Source organism: Gossypium hirsutum, chromosome A10 (assembly GCF_007990345.1).
Source record: "Gossypium hirsutum isolate 1008001.06 chromosome A10, Gossypium_hirsutum_v2.1, whole genome shotgun sequence".
NCBI classification, from domain to species: Eukaryota; Viridiplantae; Streptophyta; class Magnoliopsida; order Malvales; family Malvaceae; genus Gossypium; species Gossypium hirsutum.
Genome location: NC_053433.1, coordinates 87,648,705 through 87,655,073, shown reverse-complemented (window position 1 = coordinate 87,655,073; position 6,369 = coordinate 87,648,705). Strand labels below are relative to the sequence as shown.

The window sequence follows — 6,369 nt, the reverse complement described above, 5'->3', positions numbered from 1 at the left end:
ATCACACCTTATTAATTCATTTTCACCACATTGGTAAAGATACATATGTATACATCATAAGTATAGACCTATAATCACAAGGTCATCACAAAATCATTCTCATAGGCATGAATTACTTATTTACATCTTCACCAAATGTGCATCATAAACTGAAATCATTTCTCATGAGCTTCGTATACATACATGTGTTACTCAACATGCTCATATTCATTCCTCACTAATCATACAATATGAATTGAGTTCACATTTCATCAATATCATGTAAGTACCTGTACCACTCACAACATGGCCATAATCTCTATCATTGCGACTTAAACCATAAATTTCTCGTTGAACCATTTGGGACACTACAGGATATTCACTAAGCCCCAAACATAGGATAAGATGCCGACGCTATATCCCAGACATGGTCTTACACTGGCTAGCACATTAAAGTCGATGCCATTTCCCAGACAAGTCTTACACTGACTTTCATATACCGAGGCCGATGTCGTGTCCCAAACAAGTCTTACACTGGCTCTCATCTATCGGTGTCAATGCCATGTCCCAGACAGGTCTTACACTGACACACATCAAGCTGACGCCATGTCCCAGACAAGTCTTACACTAGCTTGTATATCTCAAGGCTGATGCATGTCCCAAACATGTCTTACACTAGCTCTCGTCTCAATACCGATGCCATGTCCCAGACATGGTCTTACACTGGCTCTCATAATGTAGCCCATGCATGTCCCAGACATGTTTTACACTAGCACACATATCATCCAAATGTCATGGCATGAATATCCAATCTATTCCTAAGGTTCAACTGGGAGTTTATCACGATAAGTCTCATCTTACCATACTCATAACCACATTTAAGCATTATATGCAAAATCAAACATTCAATACATAATAACGGTAAAGTTGTAATATTTTCGCACAACTTACTCGCTTCAATGGAATATCATATTCCATCAAATTTCCAATGTATTCAATCATTACAAAAATGTTATTAACATTTTTTTTCATACATAACCCCATCAACATATAATTCAATACAATCATAGCAAAATAGATTTCAAGGATTAACAATAATATGGATAACATGTTTGTAACACCCCGTACTCGAGACCGTTGCCGGAGTCGAACACAAGGTGTAAACGGGTTTAATTTATTACTTAAACAGCTCATGCAATTCATTTTAAAATTTTCTAGACAAGCTGGCTAACTGCATCACAGTTGCTTTAAAAATCATATCTCCAGTTCTGAAACTCGAAATCCAATTCCGTAAATTTTTCCTGAAACTATACTTATATATCTATCTAATAAAATTTTTCCAGAATTTTTGGTCAGTCCAATTAATACAGTTTATTAGTTAAAGTCTCCCCTGTTTCAGGGTTCAACTACTCTGACCTCTGTGTATTACGAATCAGATATCTCCCTGTACAAAGATTCAATGACTATGCCGTTTGTCTCTAATAAAACTAGACTCAATAAGGAATCTGTACATATAAAGCATGACTTCTAATTATCTTTGTAAAATTTATGGTGAATTTTCAAAGTCAGAACAGGGGATCCAGAAATTGTTCTGGCCCTGTTTCACAAAATTTTAAATATCTCATACAATATAGCTCATATATCTGTTTTACTTCTTCCATATGAAAATAGACTCATCAAGATTCGATTCCATAATTTATTCATTATTTAATTCCATTTCTACTATTTTTACTGATTTTTCAAATTCACACCACTACTGCTGTCTAAATCTATTTTATGATTTCCATGGATTAGCTAGTAATTTGACATACATAACACCAAATATGATCAGCCATGTCATACGGCATAATAATCAAATAGACTTAGACTACTACTCCATCAAAACCGAATTATCAAGGCCAAATCTACTGAACCTTATAACTAAGCACCCATAAGGCTAAATTCAAACTTAGCATTTAAGCCATATTCGCATGGCTAAAAGTTTACATTTTGGGGTTCAAACAAAACATAATAGCCTATACATGCCGAAATGTTCTCTTAGGCCAACTAAGAAGAGGGTACCAAAAAGTTGCAAGCCGGTGTGATGACTTCGACGATGGTCCCAAGTACGCAAAATGGTCAGAGATATCTAAATAAGAAACAAACAAACACACCAAATGAGTATTCAACTCAGTATTCCATAAGCAAAATAATACAGGTTGTTTATAAGAAATTGAAATAAAAGCCTTGCAAGTTCAGCTAATTCAATCACACCAAACTAGGCTACAACTACCTAGTTTATTTATCCAACCTCGAACCCAAGTTTTCGATATCGAATCAATTATTAAACAACCAACCGTTTTAAAACTATTCTCAAGGTAAGAAATAATTATGAACTAGATGTATATACACACATACTTTTCAGTTAATCATTTTAGCACCTTAATTCTTTACTTATGCTCTTCGTATCATCAACCGCTTTTGCACACTTAGTGCTAAACAAATTTGCACACTTAGTGCCGTACTATCCCACACACATAGTGCCTTGAAAGTTTATCTCATATGTTGACATTCAAATCAGCACACATAGTGCTATTCAACTCCGCACACATAGTGCCATACTACACCGCACACATAGTGCCAATGTACACTTTCTATGATAAAACAATTTAATTAATTCATTTGGCATATACGGCCACAACAATAAACACATATAATTTCTCCAAGGAAATACTTAATAAAGAGATTCTTTCATGACATGTTAAAGTCATTTATGTATAATTTAAATTAACCTTATGATTGCTTATCAACTTACCTTGTGTTGGGTAATATAGTTCCAAGTCGGCTACTCGATGACCTTCGATTTTCCCTTGTTGGACTCCTCTCCTTTAGGATCTTGAGCTTAAACAAATAAATTAACTCATTTAACCACTTTGCTACATATATTTGTATCCACATTTTAATGATTTTATAACATACGGAACAACATGGTAAAATTTTTATCTTTCTACCTTATGCTCTTAAGCTATTCGGCTTATAGCCAATTAATATCACCTTACTATCAATAGTCTAATTAATATTTCAATTTCTCCAATGCCGAATGCAACATCACTTCCCTTCATATCATCTTCTCAATATATTTACATCCAGTCATATATATGAAATCATGAATCAAATTCAACATATTAGCCAATATTCTCCTTTAGCCGATTATCTAAGTCAAGATAAAATCATCAATATGCTTACCTATAGCCGAATGTGCAACATCAATCTATCACTATCACCTATATACTTAATTAAAGGCCGAATATATGCAACATCAATCTATGTATTCATTCATGTGGTCGAATATACATATTCCAATATAATATCATTTCCATTTCATTTAACACTTAACATTTACCACATATCAATTAACCATTTTTTTTTTATAATTACAAAACTCTTCATCTATTCATGCTCTCATATTCGGTCATCCATACCTATACTAACCATATAACTAAATAATTCTAAGTTTAAACACAAGTACAACATTTTAGCACCATGGTCGAACACTTCATGAAGTTGCTAAGACCCATCATTTTCTAATTCTCACACACACTCACATCCAATCCTTTTTATTAAACACTCAAACTCAATCATCTTCATGCCTCATCACAACAACATCAAAACACCAACCAAGAAAGACAACATCCATGGCCGAATATCATCTCCATCAAATAGCAAAAATTTAAACCATAGGCTAGGTAGAATTCAAACTAACAACTAAAAATATGCATGAATTTCAAGGAATAACATCAAACATACCTCAACCTAGTTACAAGCATGGCCGAACTTCTTCAAACCTTTCTTTCTTTCTTTTACTTGGTTTTTCGGCTAAAGGATAGCAAAGATGAACACCCCTTTCTCTTTTTCTTTTTTTTCTCTTGTTCATTTTATTATTTTTATTAATCTTTATGTTATGAATATTTTATTTTCTTACCAATTAAATATACTAATCTAATTTAAATTAGTGGAATGCATCACTACTTGGCCGGCCATTAAGTCAAAAATGGGCATTTTGACATGCAAACCCATGCTTCCTCTCTCTATTATTATTTACTCCTTATAATTCATCTATCATCTTTTCTAACTTCATCAACTAGGTCCTTTCGAATTAATTCACATTCCTAAAGCCAATATTAAGCATTTAATTTTTCATATATTCACTATCACACATAAATTTAAGTAATTAAAACACAAAAATAAATTTTTGACTCGGTAATGTGGTCCCGAAACCACATTCCGACTAGGGTCTAATTAAGGTTGTCACAATGTTTATTTAGTCACACAGACTTACCTCAAATGCAATTTCGGCTAATTACTCAATTTTAGTCCATAACCTTGTACTTTTTGATTTAAGCCCAAATCTCGATTTTCTTGATTTAACATGATGAAATTCACTCATTTAATCATTACATTAATTAAAAATTTCTATAATTCACAATTTGGAAAATGACCGTTTTGCCCTTAAACTTTATAAAAATTACGATTTTTCTCTTAGGCTCGTAAATTGATTTTTATCTAATTTCCTCCTTTATCAAGCCTATCCAAATTCTTTTTATAACTATAGCAACTCACAATTTCAATTATTTCACACATTTACAACTTATTTTACAACTTTACAAAATAGCCCTTTTTAGGTGTTTTCATGCAAACTTCTTTCACAACAGTTGTTTATTACACAACTATGACTCATTTTCTTCCATAAAAATGCAAAAAATTATATGAGTATTCACATGGAAAAACCCTAGACATTCAACCATTTTGCAAAATAGCCCCCTCATTAGTTAGCTCATGTTACAAGGGTCCTAAAAATGCAAAAATTATCAAGAAAGGCTATCTAAATCACTTACTTGCAAGGAATATAAGTGGCTGATATTTTTGAGCTTTCAAAAAACCCCTCCTTGCTGCCATTTTCGGTGGATGAAGAAGAAAGATGAAAAGATGACAACTTTTTCTTTTTTTGTTTTATTTTAATACCAAATAAGTCACCTAATACCCACCAATTTTGACTTTTCAATTTTTTTTGTCTCTATGGCCGGCCAAGTCTTTTCTAAAGGTCTATTTGCTCTTTAAAGATCCTCAATTATGGTTCTCTAGCTATTTAACATATTTAGCTTGCAAAACAAAACTTTTGCCCTTTATGCGATTTAGTCCTTTTTCTCAATTAAGTTAGCAATCGCTAAAATTATTTCACCAAATTTTCATGCACTCATATAATCATGCTATAACACATAAAATAACATCAAAAATAATTTCTCTAGCCTCGTAATAGTGGTTCTAAAACCACTGTTTTGACTAGGCCCAAAATCGGGCTGTTACAAAATGTCATAATTATCATTCTAACATGCATATCAAATCTTTAATCATTCATGCATTATGCATGATATAATTCAATTATTGAATATAATTTTTTTCTCATTCACAATCTCAATATGAGATCCATTACAGTGAATATCTTCTAACATTAACCATCATGAATTTTGTTCTTTCAAATATTGCTATATTAGCTCTTCTAGAGCTTTCAACTAATTTGTACAACCAAATATTAAAATAATATTAGTTTATTTTAGTGCCAAATAAGATAAATATTTTCTATCTGTAAGGATAAATATTTTTTTCTTTAAAAAATATTAATATAATTAAAATATTTGGGTATACGACAAGTATGTGACCAATGATCTTTCATATCACCTTGCTAAGATAAGTTATATCTACCATTTGAAGGGTTATCTTAAGAACTCCTATTGTTCTATTTGAAAGTAATGCATTATCTAAGAAACTTATTTCTCTTTATATCTAAATGCCATTAATTTCATCAATAACAAAATATCATGAAGTATGTTAGGCCCGAAAATACCAAGAAGGGGTGAATTGGTATTTTAAAAATATCTACAAACTATTCCCAAATAAAAGAGAATGGGACAATAGCTTGGACGAATTTATTTGTAGTGGTTCGGACCAAATTTCCTACCTCCACTACTTTGGTATACCTTAACCAAGGAATCACTATACTTGAACTATCACCTTTCAAGGAAACAATTTTAAGATAGAACCTTCCGTCTAGCTTTATGGCTTAACTAGAACCCTTGTTAGTTTTTGTGGCCCAACTAAAACCCTTCTAATTTACAATTGGTAAAATGAAAGAAAGCAAACAAAGAGACCTATACAAGGTGTGTATTTACAAAATTAAGCTCTCAAAACAAAGATATGTGGATGATAAAAGATTTGACGCTAAGCTCCTAAAGAATATTTACAAGAGAAATGAAAGAATAAAGATTTGAATACTTTTCTCTTGATCTTGATGCTTGGATATCTCTATCTTGAGTCATGAAGTGTTTTTGAAGTGTATTTATACCAAGGAACAAG

General features: G+C 32.0%; 1 long non-coding RNA gene across 1 annotated transcript; it reads right to left on the bottom strand.

The window, feature by feature from the left end:
- Positions 1–1,818: 1,818 nt before the first annotated feature.
- On the bottom strand, positions 1,819–4,984 carry LOC121208347 (uncharacterized). Its single transcript, XR_005903326.1, has 3 exons — positions 4,854–4,984; positions 2,774–2,859; positions 1,819–2,107 (listed from the first exon to the last, which is right to left on the bottom strand). It is a non-coding gene; the product is annotated as an uncharacterized lncRNA (long non-coding RNA).
- Positions 4,985–6,369: the final 1,385 nt, after the last annotated feature.